The following is an 18,927-nucleotide window of genomic DNA, read 5'->3' on the forward strand; positions in this document are numbered from 1 at the left end:
CCCTTGCCAACATCTAGTGGTGGTCAGATGGTTTGTTTATTTTAGCCATTCTAGTGTACATGCAGTGGTATCTCATTGTGGCTTTAATTTGCATTTCCTGATGGCTAATGACGTTGAGCATTTTTTCACGTGCATATTGGCCATTTTTCATACTTTCCTTTCTGAAATACCTGGTTGCATTTTTTATTGGTTCATTCCCCTTTTATTATTATTTTAGGGTTTCTTCATTTATTCTGGATATATTCCCCTTGTCATGGCACGCACGTTAATTTTCTTAATAATGTCTAATAAACAGAAGTCAAATGTATCAAATTTTTGCTTGTATAGTGTTTCTGTGTCCTAAGAAGTCTTTGCCTAAGCTAAGGTCATAAAGATATTTTCTAATGCTTTATTTTTTAAAACATTTTAGTTTTAACTCCTATGTTTAAGTCTCTGTTTATCTTGATTTAAATTTTACATTGTGAGTGAGGTAGACATGGAGGTTCATCTTTTGTCCCACATGTATATCCAATTGTTCCAGCATCATTTGCTGAACAGACTTTTTTTCCCCATTGAAATGTTATGGTATCCTGGCCAATAAATAAATAAATAAATAACCATATACACATATGTGTCTATTTCTGAATTCTCTATTCAGATTTATTGATTCATTTACCTATTTTCGTGCCAATGCCATGCTACTTTGATAAGTGTAGAATTATGGCAAGTCTTAAAATCAGACAGGGGAAAGTTTTTTGCTATTTAAAAAAATATTGTTTTCAATATTTTAAAATGTTGTTTCAAAATAGGTCAAGGTCTAGATCTTTTGCATTACTATATAAATTTTAGAATCTGTCCACCAAATTATCAGAAACAAATAACACTCGCTGGGATTACAAATAGGTTTGCATTGATTCTATAAGTGCATTTAGCAATTAACAATATGGAGTCTTACAAAACATAAATAGTTATATTTCTTATTTAGTTCCTCTTAATTTTTTCTCAGAAAAACTTTGTAGTTTTTAGTATGTGTTTCTTGCACATCTTTCATAAAATGTATCACTAATTATTTTATATATTTTGATTCTATTGGAATTGGTAATTAAAAATATCTTCCAACCTTTGGAAAGTATAGAGAAATATAATTTCTTTTCATACACTGACACTGGATCTTACAATCTTATTAAATTTTCTTATTAGATTTAGCAGTCTTAGAAATAATCTATATAAACAATTATGCCATCTGCAAATGAAGATGCTTTTATTTATTTCTAATTTTTATAGCTTTTATTTTAAAATTTTCTTTATTTTTCCAAGTATTTATATACGTATTTATTTACTATGGCCCTGCACTGGCTAGTGCCTCCAGTACAATGTTGAATAAAAGGGTTGAGAACAGATATTTCTGCATAGTTCCCAATCTAAAGAGGATCTTTCTCAGTCTTTTATGACTAGATATTATGATGCCTGTATGTTTTTCATAGATTTTCATCATGAAGTCTTACAGATTGAGGAAGTCTCTGATTTTGTTCAACACTTTTCGTTGTCTATTGTGACGATTATATAATTTTCCCCTTTTCCGTCAATGAGTTGAATTGAATTGATAGCTTCACATATTTTACCCAGTTTTATGGTTTTATTCATTGCAGTGGGTCATGGTGGTAAATCTGGTGCATGTTACCCATTATTCTGTTATGGTGGAATTGGAAATGCTTTATTAACTCTTCCGTGCAAAATATAGTGTTTATGATTGAATTGGTGAACATTTAATAATAAAAATAGTAAAAATAGCAGAACCAACAAGTCATGTATATGGAATCCTTACTATGTGCTTATTCTCTAATGCAATACTGATAAGAGCCCCAAAAAGTCTTACCTTGTTAAGTTTCTGTGGAGCTGTGAACCCTGAGACTTCACTCAGAGAGAATAAGTATCTTGCTCAAGGAAACATAACTTGGAAATAGAATGGTCTGAATTTGAGTTATCTTATTCCCAAAGCATACTTGTTTTAACACTATATAATACTATTGTTTACTATCTTGGTCACCAAATTTCTTTGCATCTCTCTACTGCTGAGGTCTGTAGTCAGAATTATTCAGCAAATTTCAATGGCTACCTACTATGTGTAAGACACAGTTGAGTTATGGACTTTCTTTCCGAAGATATCTTTTAACTGTTGCTGTGTCTCCTTCACTCTGGGCACACTAATTCTCTTTGTTGACAGATTTTGTATCAAAATGCCTGCCGCAATTCTGAGTTTGACAGCACAAACTTCATTTCTAAGCCTTGGCTTGGATAACATGAAATATGTATGGGTATTTTACACAACTCAGCCATGGCCCTGTATAAGTAGATGCATTCTATCAAAAATACATTGTCTCACTCAGATAGATACAAAATCTATACATGACAATCTACAGCCTCCCTTTTGCCCTAAGACTTCTCATTCATAGAATGCAAAAAAATCATGATTTAATTCAAAGGGGCCTTGAAAAGACTGTCATCTAATTGAGAATACACAGTAAAGGACATATCATCCATGAGCCACAGATCACTGGAAATCAGCAGGTAAGTGGTTCAGCTAAGTAATTCATCAAATACTCACTGAGGACCCACATTCTTCCTTTCATTAATTTAACAAATATTTACTGATTCCCTACTATGTGCAAAAAACTTGGCCCAGCATTGAGAAAAACAGTTATGAAAAGTTAAATATGGTCCCTACTACCCCCCAAATAACTCAGATCTTGCAAGTACTAGGTGCAAAACTCTCTGCTGTGATAGATTCTATCAGGATGATGATGACAGTGGTGGTGCTGTTATAAAAATCACTAACATTTAATGTGTTTATTAGGTTCCAGACTTTAAGATAATGGCTTATCTTAGTAAAGCCTCATTCTAATTAATTAATTAGTTTGAAAAGGAAGATTATTTTTAAATGGTATGGGGATAACTAGATAACTTTGTGAACAGGAAAAAGGAGGCAAGACAATGGTTTATATTAATGCATAAAATCAAACCCCAAAATAGAGTACATTAAGTAGTTATTAAATCATTTAAAAATTAGCTGAAAACCAAACAGGTCTTTGGAAGAATGATGATAATATGTTCGTCAGATTTGACACTACAGAAGAAAATATGAAAGAAAAGATAACAGCGTGGCTGGTTCTTTGTCACCAGGTCTCAGCTCAAGAGTCACCTCTTCAGAGAGTTAGGACTTCAACATATCTTTGGGGGGAACACAGTTCAACCCACACCTCTCATTCACCAGTAGCCCTATTTACAGATGAGAAAACTGATAATTAGAGAAAATTGCCAAAAATTATACACCCAGAAAATAGAACAGCCTAAATTCGAATCCAGTCTATTTGACTGGAGTTTGCTCTCCCACAATGAGATTCACAACTTTTTTGGAAATCACATGAAATTGGGTAGGAAGTTGAAGGAACACATAGCCAGCTTCCAAACATCAGAAAATAGATTGTAGAGTCGCGGCAGTTCTCAACCGGGTTGCTATCACCCTCTAGGGAGCACTTGGGAAGATGTCGGTAGCTCCTTATTGTAATGGCTGAGTGTTATTCAGGGTCATGGAGAAACAGAATAAACGGGTAACAATTACTGGAACCCAATGTCTTGAAAGGGGTCTGTGGCCTAAAATTGCTTTTGCTGAGAATGGGTGCTTCTGCCATCTGAGGTTAGGGGCCAAAGATACGAAAAGCTCTGCTGATGCCTGGAACATTTCTACTTAACAAAGAATTGTCCCTCCCAAGACACCAGCTGCATCTCTGTTGGTAGGTGATCCTTACACTTCTCTGTTCTAATGAGATCAGCATCTTTGATGCCTTCCACCTGTACTTACCTTTTCCCTTTGTGCCTTTATTCACAATATTTGCCTTGTCTCCCCCTTGGAATGCCCCTTCCCATTCTCCTTTTATCTGAGTCTTATTTACCCTTGATAACTCAAGTCCCATCTTCTTCAGTGGGCTAATTTCTTGATACCTCTCCTCCATGAAATTCTAAAGCATGGTTCATAGCATACTATTTAACATCTCATTATATATTGTTTCATTTTGTTTTGGCAATGTCCTGTGTGTAGGTCTTATTTTCCCATTTAGATTTTAAACTTGCAAGCATTGGAATTCTGAACTTTTTCCTAGATCTCCATGGTACCCAGGACAATACTGGGCACACAGATAATGATTTTTAGAAACACAGGCGTTATCTAGAGCAGCTTTCTCAGAGAACTGTTCATTCCTCTCAGGTCAGAAATCTAGTGTGTTAGAGCTCCTTGTTTTGCAGATTTTAGAATTATGAAAGGACTTTCTCTGGTGTGCTTGGCTTACTCTGCTCTTTGTTTTGTGTTCTGTAAACTAACAACCAAACTTTGCATAATAAAAATATTGCACATAATAAAGTATAATTAAATATAAGAAAATAGAAATAGTCTGCAATCCTGCCACCTAGTACAACCACAATTTTTTTTTTTTTTTTTTTAGCAAAAATGTTTACTCTCTCCTTAATGTGTATTTACAAGTACTAAATCTGAGACAGTAAAACAGAAAATAGCCGTGTATCACACAGCCTGCGAGCCGAGCGCCATCGGCCACACCGGCCACGGGAGAGGCGGCTGCAGAGAGGCCGCTGAGGCTGCCGAGCGACCGCTCTTCTTTTGGGTGGCGGCTCTGCAGCGTTAAAGGACACCTAATAGTGGGCTTCGTGTCTCTCTATCTATTCTAGCTTGAGTAGCACCAACGGCGTGAGCCCTCAGCTCCAGCACTGGCGGGAGAGCCAGGTGGGGCTCCCCAGCAACGGCAAGGCGGGGAGGGCGGGACGGGGCGCCCCGTGGGTCTGGGGCCCGGGTCAGGCCGCGCGTGCAAGCTCGAGGTACGCGGAGAGGCCAGGCTCCCGACCGAGGCCGAGCCGTCCTGGCGCTCCTGAGACGCGCGGGCGAGGGCGGGAGGGGGCCCGGGTGGGCAGGCATCCTGGCACACCGCCCCACACTGCGGCCCAGACCCCCGGCCCTGGGGCTGCAGAGGGGCCTTGGGGGCCGCCCACCTGCACAGAGCAGCGCTCCCACGCCACACTCCGGCCAGAGCCGGAGCTTGGGGTCCGAGTGCCCGGCAGGAGGACGGGGAGGTGACGGCGGGCGCCTGGGCCCAGTGCCGAAGGCGCAGTGGAGCCAGCAGGACCCTGGAGACGAGCGAGGAGGAGGACTTGGCCTGACTCCAGCCCCGGGAGAGGAAGGGGCGGCCATGCTGCGGGGTGGACGGCAGGCGTAGGTCAGCGATTCGCTCGTGTGTAAACAGCCGGCGCTGATGCTCGCACCTGACCCGCGCACGTGCTCCACGAGGCCTCGCGCCCGCAGGGCCGGCTCCCCTCCTGCGTCAGCACCGCCCAGCCTGCCGCCCGAGGGGCAAGCACGGGGCCGAGGAGGCCCGAGGAAGGGGGGCTGGGACTGGATGCTGAAGACGGCGGCGCAGCGGCCGAGGAGCCCCCTGGCCCGAGCGGAGCTGGAAGAACGGCGGCTTCGATCAGAAGCAGCTCCAGGGAAGACTCGGGGGGAGCGAGACCCGCACCCGGACGGAACCCGGACGGAACCCGGCCCCGGCCAGCGCCCGCCCGGCCTGAGCTCCCGCTGGACACCCACGGCGCGGGGGGCCCAAGCCCCGCTCAGTGCCCACGGGGCCCAGGGACCCCTGCACCCCGGTTCCAGGAGCTCCCTGAGTCAGGAGGTGGCGGGTTTCACCCCTCCTCCCCAAGGGAGCGGCTCCTCAGCTGATGGCGCTGTCTGGCTCACGCTGCTTAGTGGGGGGGCCCAAGACGGGCGGCCGGGGGCGCGGGGCCGGCCACAACTAGCTGCCCCTGAAAGTCCGCGGGGATCCGTAGTACCGTCGAAAAAGTGAATTGAAAAGGGAACAGGCCACTGCCTTCACAAGTGACTGATTAATTTAAAAACATGGAAAAAAAGCCTAACAACCTCTAGTATTCAGCACTTGCAGTTTTAAAAAGATCAAGTCAGACTAAACGCTAGCACAGTCATGCAGGAATCCACGGCCCGCATCCGGGAAGCAAGCTCTAGGCCCGAGAAATCCTCTCCTTCTCACGTCAAAACCAAAACAAGACGACCGGCAGGTCGAGGGCGGAGGCCTCGGGGGTGCTCCAGCGGGGAAGCTCTGGCCACTTTCTCCACGACCATTTGGTATTGCTTTCCTGCTCCCTTAATTCTCTTACTCTAAAGTGTAAAATTTCTCCTCCTCCAGTTAACTATACAGGGCCCCACTGGGGCTGGAGACAGGCTAGAGCCATATATATATATATATATATACATATATATATATGTACAGACTGTTTAATTAAAAACGTGTTCTCTTGCTCGCTGAGAGCAAGGTGGGCAGACCGGCTCTGCAGGCCCCCTGGTCACTGCGTCCTGCTCCCGGCCGGGCCAGTGGGAGCACAGCAGGACCCCCTTGCTCCCCTAAAAGACGAGCAACAGCCCCCAGATGACCCCCCGCTCCCAGGGGCCGGCACGCTGCTGAGGGGCCAGACTGATGCCGCTGGCAGGCGGGCCGGGGCTGGGGAAGGGGGAGCAGGGCGCTCGGGGCTGTTCCCGGGACCTCCACAGCCGAGAGCTCAGCCCGGGACGGGGGCGGGCGCGGTGGGGGGAATGAATAAGGGGAACGTGCATGCGGGACCCGGAGCCCCAGGCCCCAGCGGCTCCCAGAGGCACAGCCCTGAGGACGGAACGGGATCTGAGTCCTTCTGGAAGTCACTTGGGCCCTGTGTGGAGCCGTCCTGCAGCCCCTCCATAGGACAGAGAAGGGGGCCTCTCTCTGGGCGAGGTCGACGTGGTGCTCTGGCCTCGGCCGCGGAGAGCACGCGGTGAATCGGAGGATGGCGGCGGGGGTGCAGTGGTCAGTGGGGGGTTGCCGGCACGTGGCAGGTAGGTGGTGACGCCTGGCCTGACTTCAGCTCACCGTGGCTGGGCCCTGGGCATTTAGCCTCCCCTCCCGGCTGCCAGCCACGCCCCAGCCCTCAGACTCTGCCTAGAGAGCCGGGCACAGCTGGCCCCCTCCCAGCCCCTGGGCCTGGCTCTCCTGGCCTCGGCAGCCCAACCTCTCCCTACAGGAGGGCTCCAGCCTCACCCCCCGGGCCTCAGCAGTCACCTATTGTCCTGAGAAGGCCCCTGGTCACACCTGGCAAGCCCCATGGCGAGCAGCTCTGGGCGTGGAGGGTGCTGCAGGCACCGTCTCACCCACACCAATTAAGAACCGGGACCCCCGCAGGCGGGAAGGGGACAGGGGCAGTGGGGGGGACCAGGACTGCACACCTGGTCCCCAGCGCAGGGCACCTGTCATGGTTGGGGCGCGGCTGCCTCCGTGGACCTCCCAGCTCTGGCTGCCACACAGGGGCCGCCCCCGAGGGCCCTCTCACTCTCCTGCTGGCCAGGCAGCCGTGGCCGATGGCTCAGCTGCTCAGGGCCACGGTGTCCACCACCTGCTCCAGCTTTTGCCCCGGAGCCGCTGCCGCCGTGCCTGCTCGTCCTTCTCCAGGGCCGTCAGGATCTCGTCCTTGCACTTGCTGATGCAGGAGTAATCTCGTGCAGGACACTCATGCTGTTGAACTGGCTCAGGTGCATCCGCTACTGCTCAGCCAGGTACACACTCATGTCCTGGTCGCTGATGGCGGGCATCTTGGCGATGTCTGTGTAGTACCTCTCCACCCAGCTCTTGTAGTTGGGGATGTCCTTAGCGTAGAGCAGCTTGTGGGAAGGCGAGTCCTTGCCCAGCTTGTGCCCGGACGTGGAGCAGGAGTCCATGAAGGTCTGGGCCACCACCCACAGGCAAGCGTCAGTGGTGCTGCTCCCGTGGATGTCGAACACGAACTGCGGGTTCTTGATCACGTTCACCCAGAAGCTCAGGGGCGGGCAGTCACTCTTCCAGGTGTGGCGCACGTCCGCGTCGTGGATCTGGTGCTGGTCGGCCCGGTCGTCCAGGAAGTCGAACATGTACTGGATGGCCAGCGGCAGGGCCGAGCCCCTGCGTGCTGAAGATGGTCTTGAAGAGGTCGTCCACGAACTTCTGCAGCGTGCCCTTGGTGGCCAGCGGCCGCGTCAGGTAGATCTCGCAAACCACCTCGCTGCCGCTGTCCCCCTCGCGCTGGTCCAGGTGGCCGCGGTTCTTGACCAGGTGCCACAGCTTGGTGCGCTCTCCAGGTCGGGCATGATCGTGGGCGTGCGCAAGCGCCGGCTGTCGGGGCAGCTGGCTGTGCGCGGCATGCTCTCCTATCTGCTGGGGGACTTGGTGACGGTGGAGGAGTTGGAGATACTGTAGGCGGACGTCTGCTTGGGCAGCCACAATTTTTGCATATACTTCAAGATGTATATTTTTTCATACCACAGAATAGGAATAAATTAGACATACTTTTTATAATTGGCACCTAGAGTCTGTCATACAGACTGAAGTAAGTCAGAAAGAGAAAAACATATACCGTAAGCTAACGCATATACATGGAATCTAAAAAAAAAAAAAAAACAGTACTGATGAACCTAGTGGCAGGGCAGGAATAAAGACGTAGACATAGAGAATGGACTTGAGGACATGGGGGGCGGGGGGAGGGGGAAGCTGGGGCGAAGTGAGAGTAGCAGTGACATATATACACTACCGAATATAAAATAGTTAGCTATTGGGAAGCAGCAGCGTAGCACAGGGAGATCAGCTCCGTGCTTTGTGATTACCTAGAGGGGTGGGATAGGGAGGGTGGGAGGGAGGCTCAAGAGGGAGGGCATATGGGGATGTATGTATGCATATGGCTGATTCACTTTGTTGTACAACAGAAACTAACACAGTATTGTGAAGCAATTATACTCCAATAAAGATCTATAAAAAAAAAATTGGCTTTTTTTACTTAATATTTCATGAGCACCTAACCATTTTAATGAACATTTTAAGCTCCTCATTTTTAAACAGCTGGATAATATTCTGTTTTATAAATGGAGCATCATTTGTGTTGGACATTTCAATCATTCATTAGTTTCACAAATATTTACCCATTACTCGCTATATGGCAGGCACTGTTCTAAGTTCCCGGGATATGGTCTGCACAAAACAGACAAACTCCCTGCCCACAAGATGCTTACGTTCTAAATAAAGGCACAAAGAGGAAGTGTTTCCAGTCCATGTTTCTTATCAAGACTGCTTCAATGATTCTCAAACTGGAGTGATTTGCTTTCCAGGGCAATCTGTTCTCAGTGGACGTTAGGCAATGTCTGGAGAGATTTCCAGTTGTCACAGCTTGCTAGAAGTAGGACGGGGGTGGGGGGGGTAGTTCTACAGGTATCTAGCGGGTAGAAACCAGGGTTGCTGCTGGACATCCTCTAATACACAGGAGAGTATGCTTCCCCCCGAGACAAAAAATTGTCTGGTCCAAACATCATTACTGCCAAGGTTGAAAAGCATGACTCAACTTTGAGATAATAAACTCCTAGTCAAACAAGTACACTTACATAATTTAGTCTCACTGTGTAGAAGCCTTAATATGTTTAGTCACTATGCTAAGGACTCTGTTTCCCATTACTACCTTTGTCAACCTTTTGAAGTCCAGAGGCTGCCAGTTAGAACCTACTCTTTAATTGAAAACAAGAATATTAAATTACAGAATTGCAGGCACCAAAGAATAAATGAGGGAAGGTGAGTGGGCAGAGGGATTTAAGAGAACTCCAGTGCTCTTAGTATCACTATCTGACTTATATTTAGTACCCTGGGTTGTGAGCCTGACAGTGGCAATGTGGTTTGAGGATTAAGGTGGGCTATGTAAAGTTTCATTACAGGAAAACCAACCCAAGTCCTCTTTCTTCCATTGCTATGACTTTCTGAAAATTTCCTTCAGAAAAAGAGCAAGTATTGACCTGAATGTAAAAATCAACACTTTAGGGCTCCCTGGTGGCGCAGTGGTTAGGAATCCGCCTGCCAATGCAGGGGACATGAGTTAGATCCCTGTTCTGGGAAGATCTCACATGCCTCAGTGCAACTAAGCCCCTGCACCACAACTACTGAGCCTGCGCTCTAGAGCCCGCGAGCCACAACTACTGAAGCCCGCATGCCACAACTACTGAAGCCCACATGCCTAGAGCCCGTGCTCTGCAACAAGAGAAGCCACTGCAATGAGAGGCTGGCGTACTGCAGCGAAGAGTAGTCCCTGCTCGCCGCAGCTGGAGAGAGCCCATGCGCAGCAACGAAGACCCAACACAGCCAAAAAAAAAAAAAAAAAAAAAAAAAAAATCAATACTTTAAATTTCTTTTTTTATGAAGAAAAGTAAGTTATTTCATATATACTTTGAAAATATATTTTGTTTGACCTAGAAAGGGGATGAATAATTTATAGAGGACACGGTGAAAATTACACAGGTGGCCATCTAACTGTATGTATGTATGTGTGTGTGTGTGTGTGTGTGTATATCTATATATCTATATATATATATCTATATCTTATGAACACAGATTTTGTGCCAGGAGTGAATCATTTATCAATATATAGCTTGGTACACCTATGTATCCAAACTTCACCCTAAAAGTTTCTTTTTGGGGAGAAGGGGTTGGGAAAGGGTAGGAAGAAAACATTAACAGAACCAAAACAAAATTTTAATACAATCTCTCAAATGCATGCCTTTGAGGAATTAACAATTTTTGTTTATTTTGCTGTCACAAGTGGTAGTTTCTTAAATCGGCTTTAATAATTTTAAAACACTCTTTCATACACAATTTAGACATATGTGAATTGTTACAAGGTGATTGTTATGAACATAGGAAGTGACCATCAAAATTTAATGATCGGCTATACTTGGGGATAGGAGGAGTTGCTTTAGTATGATATTTGTGTTAAATAAAACAGATTTTTAAATGGTGAATGATCCCACTTAATTATGGGCTTGAATATATAGGATTCATAAAATTACATGCATACAGCCAATTTGAATATTTCACAGCATGAAATAGTCAATAGTAATGCTCTCTATTTCCCACTTTCTGCAGTAAAATAGCTATTATGGAGTTGTATGTATATGCAACATACAGGAATAAGGTCTTGTTGATTCTTTAAACCTGAAAACTTCCATGTGTGCAATGGCAATCTCTAATATTCAACTATACTAAATCAATTTTTCTGTTTCATAGAAAAATAGAAACATACAGTATATTTTATAACGAATAAAACAGCACACACTTATCCTCCAAAGTTGAGTATATTCTTGAATATTTGAACTTGATTTGTTGCTTGGTATTACAGAGTATGATCCTGGCAAGTTGTTTATATTCTCTAAGACTCATTTTTCTCGAATATGCAAGAAAAGAAAATAGGAAAGATAATATCAATTCTCAAGTTTATTATAAGTTTATATAAACTAGAAAAAGTAAAATGGCTTAGCACAGTGACTGGTATATTGATGGGGGTGCAGTGATATTCATAATTTTTTTTAAGTCATAGGTTGTGTGAATTAAAGCTACATATATTAACATTAACAAATATTGGAAACACTATGTTGAATCATAAGAAGGGTAAGGGCAGGGAGAAGGTGTGATCGGAGAGGCCAACCCAAGATGATTTATTCATGTGGGTAATGAAATGGGATAGTAGGGTCTAGTACTTGTTCTTAATTTGTTGCATGCCTTTATTAAAAATACAGTTGAATCACTAATCATTAGAGAAATGCAAATCAAAACTACAATGAGGTATCACCTCACACCAGTCAGAATGGCCATCATTAAAAAATCTACAAACAAATGCTGGAGAGGGTGTGCAGAAAAGGGAACACTCCTACACTGTTGGTGGGAATGTAAATTGATACAGCCACTATGGAGAACAGTATGGAGGTTCCTTAAAAAAACTAAAAATAGAACTACCATATGACCCAGCAATCCCACTACTGGGCATATACCCTGAGAAAACCATAATTCAAAAAGAGTCATGTACCACAATGTTCATTGCAGCTCTATTTACAATAGCCAGGACCTGGAAGCAACCTAAGTGTCCATTGACAGATGAATGGATAAAGAAGATGTGGCACATATATACAACGGAATATTACTCAGCCATAAAAAAAATGAAATTGAGTTATTTGTAGTGAGGTGGATGGACCTAGAGTCTGGCATACAGAGTGAAGTAAGTCAGAAAGAGAAAAACAAATACCGTATGCTAACACATATATATGGAATCAAAAAAAAAAAAAAAAAGGTTATGAAGAACCTAGGGGCAGGACAGGAATAAAGACACAGACATAGAGAATGGACTTGAGGACACGGGGAGGGGGAAGGGTAAGCTGGGACAAAGTGAGAGAGTGGCATGGACTTACATATACAACCAAATGTAAAATAGATAGCTAGTGGGAAGCAACTGCATAGCACAGGGAGATCAGCTCGGTGCTTTGTGACCACCTAGAGGGGTGGGATAGGGAGGGTGGGAGGGAGACGCAAGAGGGAGGAGATATGGGGATATATGTATATATATAGCTGATTCACTTTGTTATAAAGCAGAAACTAACACACCATTGTAAAGCAATTATACTCCAATAAAGATGTTAAAAAAAAGAAAAAAATATAGTTGAATATAAAACTGAGCCTACTCCATATTTATTGATCATCAGAAAATGTGGTTCACATTGGCCATTTCTGATATCTTTGTTTCTACACTGCACAGCACCCTTCATATGTTATCCATAACCCAGTGAGCAAAATTTTAGCTTCTGTAGCACAGTGGGTGAAGCCTGGAATATTCTTCATATATGTGTGTATACCCTGTGTGTATTTACTCATGATTTTTATACCCAACAAGATGCTTTTCTTTGCTGACTGCCATGGTAAGGTTTTCCTCCTGTGCTAATCTCTGTAGCCAAGTTCTTACCTATCTGTTTACTTTTTATAGCTCTCCATCAGAACTCACATAAAACAGGAGAAATATTATGTAATTTTAATATAGCTGGAGAGAACAATGAGATTGTTGTCAGTTGGCAACAACCGATGGGATGTTTCTGCCATTCCAAGCCCATGAGTTACCTACAATTCACACATGCTTGACACCTTTAACTAGACCTTGTTCATGAGTTTCAGAAAAATTTATTTTAGGTTTGCCACAGTACTGGTTTAAAAAGCAAGAGTTTTGTATAATCTAAGTATAATGCTCATAATATAAGAAAGACTTGACTTTACGTTAGTATTTTTAATCTCTATCTTTTTCCTAACCAGATCCTCAAACAAACATTTGACTGACTGACAGGTAGTAGGTGTTACCTTCTAATTTGAAAATAAGTTTTAATTTAACTTTCACATTGTTGAAGAAAAGTATTACTATTCACTCAATAATTAGACTTAATTGGTCTGAGGATTTAAATGCTACTTTGACACCAAATGTTTCAAACTGTGTATATCTCACAACTCTAAAGGGACTCCTGACACCACAGCTACCAGATATATTTTATCAGCTTGTGGTATACTTTTGTAAGCAAGCAAATTTAAAAGCCCAATTGCTGACACTTAAAAATAAAAAACAAAACCAAAGATAAATATTATGTTTTCTATTCTGATTTCTGGACTACATATGATATTGATTTTTTTTCATGTTAGAGATTGACTATTTATATTGCTTTCTTATTTGTCTTCTAATCAGCATCATCATTAAATAGCTACCAATTAATATGACACCAAAAGCGCAAGTAGCAAAAGCAATATTAGACAAATGGGACTACATCAAACTAAAAAGCTTCTGCAAAGCAAACAAAACAACCAACAGAGCAAAAAGGCAACCTACAGAATGAGAGAAAATATTTGCAAAACATATATCTGATAAAGGACTCATATCCAAATTATGTAAGAAATTCCTACAACTCAACAGCAAAAATAAAATAGTCATTAAAAAATGGGCAAAGGACTTGTATAGACATTTCTTCAAAGAAGAAATACAAATGACCAACAGGTATAAGAAAAGGTGATCAACATCACTAATCATCAGAGAAATACAAATAAAACCATAACGAGATATCACCTCACACCTGTTAGAATGTCTATTTTTAAAGCAAAACAAACAAAACACATATTGGTGAGGATGCGGAGAAATTGAAACTCTTATACATTGTTGGTAGGAATGTAAAATGGTGCAGCCACTATGGAAAACAGTATGGAGACTCCTCAAAAAATTAAAAACTAGAATTACCCTATGATCCTGCAATCCTGCTTCTGGCTATATATCCAAAAGAACTGAAATAAGGATCTGCAAGAAATACATGCACTCCCTTGTTCATTGCAGCATTATTCACAATAGCCAAGATATGGAAACAACCTAAATGTCCGTTGATGATGAATGGATAAAGAAAGTGTGAGATATATATATATATATATGTATATATACATATATATATATATAATGTAATATTACTCAGCCTTAGAAAAAGAAGGAAATCCTGCCATATATGACAACACGGATGAACCTGGAGGACATTATGCTAAGTGAAGTAAGCTGGACACAAGGGACAAATATTGTATGATTCTGCTTATATGAAGTCTTTAAAATAGTCAAACTTATAGAAATAGAGAGTAGAATGGTGGTTACCAGGACTGAGGGAAGGGGGGTTGGGGAGTTGCTTCTCAAAGGGTATCGAATTGCAGTTATGCAAGAGGAATAAGTTCTAGAGATCTGCCATACAATATTGTGCCTGTAGTAAACAATACTGCATTGCGTACTTAAGGATGTGTTAAGAGGGTTGATCTCCTGTTAAGTGTTCTTGCCACAGTAAAAACATTAAAAAGAATCTACGAATCATATCTACCATTTATTAAACATCTCTCTTATTTCAAACATTCTGTTAGACTCGTTACATACATTAAAAATGTCTCACAATGATGTTTTATGAAATAAATTATCATTTCTATTTTAAAAATGAGGAAGTGAATTCTAAGAAAGTGTGATAAATGTTGCTTTTGTCTGACTAATACAGTTTTGCCCACTCCACCCCAATTCTCATGCCATCTCCCCAAAGATGGGAACATGGCCTATGTTGGGATCATTGTAACATCTACAGGGAGTGATTTTGTAATGAACACATGACCAAACCTGGACCAATTAAATAAATTCTTGTATATTTTTCTGGTTGAAACTAGTGAAGAAGACTTTTCTTCTATTAGGTCATAAAACTAGATTTAAGGGAATCTGATATGGACACCAGGCATATTTCCTGCTATGCAGACATAGATAAAATCAAGCTTTGACAGGAGAAATGAGAGAGGAATAACAAAGAATTCCTAATAACTTGAGTGTTTGGATCTAGTCAAGTTTCTCAATTTTGGCACCACTGGCATTTTGGGCTCAATACTTCCTCCTGGTGGTGGTGAGGGTGCTGACCTCTACCTGGCACTAGATGCCAGTAGCACCCACTTTCTTGCAGTTGTGACAACAAAAATGTCTTCAGACATTGTCAGATTTCTCCTGGGGGACAGCAGGTGGAGGGACAAAATCACCCTCTACTGGGAACTTCTAAGTTATAACCAAGATTGCCATCCACCATTATATTTGCCAATATGAAATCTTCCCCATTTGCTAAAACTAATCTGAATTTGTTTTTTGCAAATTATATCCAAAGGAATCTTGAGAGAGGAAATGATAGAGCACTGTGCTAAGGGTGATGGGTGTATGACGTAAAGAAAACAGAAGAATTCACATCAGTGTATGTATGGGAGGGGGCAAAAGAGAGACCAGGATGCAAAGAGCTTTAAGAGTGAATTTTCCAGATTGTTGACCCAGGAAACAGATTTACCCAGGTGTGTTTCCAAAAAAAGGTATTCTGAGTTCAGCTATGTTTGGGAAATGTTTGGTTAAGCAAAGCTTTTTTTTTTTTTTAGAATAGGATGTTCAGACTTTAGTATGATAGTGTGATTTAATATTCACCAATTTCTCAAATTTCTTTGACCAATTTTTTTAACAGCTCCAGTTAACATCTTTCATGGCTTACATTCTGCAGAATTCAATGTGATAAATGTAATGGCTACCGACACAAAAGGCAGGCCAAGGCAGGGTAGACAGAACAACATGAGGGGTAAAGAGTGAAGGGTCCCCTGCCTGTGGAGATGTAGACAGAAACATGATGACGTTGCAGCTTATAGGCCCCTTGGTTGAGGAGGTTTATCTGCATTTAGAGAGAAGTGGAGAATCACGATGCACCCTCTAGTCTATAACAGAGAGTTTGGACATTTCCCCCCCACAGGCAACCAAAGAGAGCTAATGAGAAGAATAACCTGACCCACGACGACTGTGGGAAATCTCTCTGCCATGTGGAGAGTAAATTACAGCAGGGTGAGACCGCAGGTAAGGGAACCTGTTAGGATCGCAACAGAAGTGGTAAGGGTTTCGACTAAATCAGTAGAAATAAAAATGGATGAAATAGAGTGATTTGAGAAATGCTGATGCACAAGATTGTACATTGGTATTCTTCCACTTTTCGTTGCCATTTTTGACCACTTTGGTAGGCCATTTTAATTTCAAAGACTGCATAGTTTTTTTCACATCAGTGAGCCAAATCCTATGGGAAGGTAATGAACATAAGTGTGGCTGGCTTAGAATCTGGCCTCACTAGAAGAAAAAGTCTCCTTAAGAAATGTTTCTAGGGAGAGCGGCTGATCACAGCCCCGAGGTGAGGCAGAGCTCTGCGCAGGCACTACATCATGGCTGACACGCAAAATCTGGTAGAAAGATGGGAGAGAGCGGTGGGCCGCCTGAAGGCAGGCTCCATGCCCCTGGCACGCACCGTGGGTGTAGAGACAGTGCTGCAAAAGCAGGAACGACTCCATAGGTGCAAGTGTTTGGCTCACTGTTGGCCGGTGCTGTGGCAGAGTACCTCAAGATCAGTAAAGAGACTGGGGGAGATGTGCAGAAGCGTGCGGAGATGGTCCACACAGGTCTGAAGTTGGAGCGAGCGCTCTTGGTTACAGCCTCTCAAGGCCAGAAGCCAGCAGGCAATAAGCTTCCTGATTTGTTGGCACCATCTCCGAGCAGAACCAAGAAGTGATAACCTTTCGGGAGAAGAACCGAGTCAGCAAGTTGTTCAATCACCTGCCAGCTGTCAGCGAAAGTATCCAGGCCCTGGGTTGGGTGGCTATGGCTCCCAAGTCTGGTCCCTGAGTGAAGGAAATGAATGATGCTGCCATGTTTTATACAAACTGACTCCTCAAGGAGTACAAAGATGTGGGCTGGGTCAAAGCTTACTTGAGTATATGGACAGAGCTGCAGGCTTACATTAAGGAGTTCCATACCACTGGACTGGCCTGGAGCAAAACCGGGCCGTGGCAAAAGGACTGAGTGGGTTGCCGTCTGGACCCTCTGCTGGATCGGGTCCTCCTCCCCCCCCACCCCAGGCCCATCTCCCCCCGAGTCCCCACCAGTTCAGGCTCAGATGACTCTGCTTCCCGCTCAGCACTGTTTGCACAGATTAATCAGGGGAGAGCATCACACATGCCCTGAAACATGTATCTGATGACATGAAGACTCACAAGAACCCTGCCTTGAACGCTCAGAGTGCTCCAGTACGAAGTGGCCCCAAACCATTCTCTGCATCTACACCAGGAGTCAGCCCATCCCCCAAACCAGTCACAAAGAAGGAGCCAGCTCTACTTGAACTGAAGGGCAAGAAGTGGAGAGTGGAAAATCAGGAGAATGTTTCCAACCTGGTGAAAGATGACACAGAGCTGAAACAGGTGGCTTACATATTCAAGTGTGTCAACTCAACATTGCAAATCAAGGGCAAAATTAACTCTGCTACAGTAGATAACTGTAAGAAACTCGGTCTGGTGTTCGATGACGTGGTGGGCATTGTGGAGATAATCAATTGTAGGGATGTCAAAGTTCAGGTAATGGGTAAAGTGCAAACCATTTCCATCAACAAAACAGATGGCTGCCATGTTTACCTGAGCAAGAATTCCCTGGATTGTGAGACAGTCAGTGCCAGATCTTCTGAGATGAGTGTACTCATTCCTACAGAAGGTGGTGACTTCAGTGAGTTCCCAGTCCCTGGGCAGTTCAAGACCGTATGGAATGGGCGGAAGTTGGTCACCACAGTGACAGAAATTGCTGGATAAGTGAAGTGCCACTGGGTTCTTTGCCCTCTCCCTCACACCGTGAGATAAATCTGTATCAAGATGGTTCTTTTCTAGACTTCCTCTACCTTTCTGCTCTGAAACTGCTTCTCTGCTTTGAGAAGCACAGCTGCCTGCCTTCACTGACATAGACCCCAGGCTGAGATTTGGGTGGGACAGCAGGTCTTTGATCTTCTGCAGGAAGGTGCAGCTTTTCCGTATCAGCTCAACCATACAGCCAGTCCATTCGTAAGGAACTGCACATCAGGACAGGTGTGTTTTAGCTTTCAGCCTTTGGGGTTATTTGACCAACAAATAGTCTTTGGGGAAGAATAAAGCAGTCCCCAGGAATTAACAGATCAGAATGTTCACACAAGTTAATCTTTTTCTAACAATGAGCGTGAAGGTAGCAGAACCTGGTGTGATCCTAGTTGGTTCTTCTAACTTAAACTAATTTTCACTATTGACAAGTGAGGCAAGGGTTGCACAGGACCAAAGGCTGAAGCTTGGCCATATAGCATTCTAAGCAAAATGATTTCCTATAAGCATTCCTTTTCTTCTGCATTCCATCCTGCATCTGCCCGAACCTGAGATAGTAGGTTGTCCTGTGTTAGCTGCTGGGGTGATGCCCTGCACCCAGGCCAGCTAAAGGAGTCTTGGACCCTTCCTCTCTCTGGGGCCCCTGCCCACCACCTTCCTACAGAGATGACTTAAAAAGAGAGAGAGAAAAAAAAAGGAAAACCACACCATTCCCAGGAATCTGGCTTCCCTTTCTCCTTCCATGCTAGGTGCCCATCGTCCATCTTCGTTGCTTCCTTTGCCCTGTCATGCTCAACAGCTGTTG

The 18,927-nt window shown here is 43.8% G+C and overlaps 2 pseudogenes; one reads left to right on the top strand and one right to left on the bottom strand.

The window, feature by feature from the left end:
* Window positions 1–7,443: 7,443 nt before the first annotated feature.
* Window positions 7,444–8,323, bottom strand: LOC133104000 (plexin-A1-like; annotated as a pseudogene).
* An 8,353-nt stretch (window positions 8,324–16,676) lies between these two features.
* Window positions 16,677–18,141, top strand: LOC133103350 (adenylyl cyclase-associated protein 1-like; annotated as a pseudogene).
* Window positions 18,142–18,927: the final 786 nt, after the last annotated feature.

Source organism: Eubalaena glacialis, chromosome 13, assembly GCF_028564815.1.
Source record: "Eubalaena glacialis isolate mEubGla1 chromosome 13, mEubGla1.1.hap2.+ XY, whole genome shotgun sequence".
Classification (NCBI taxonomy): domain Eukaryota; kingdom Metazoa; phylum Chordata; class Mammalia; order Artiodactyla; family Balaenidae; genus Eubalaena; species Eubalaena glacialis.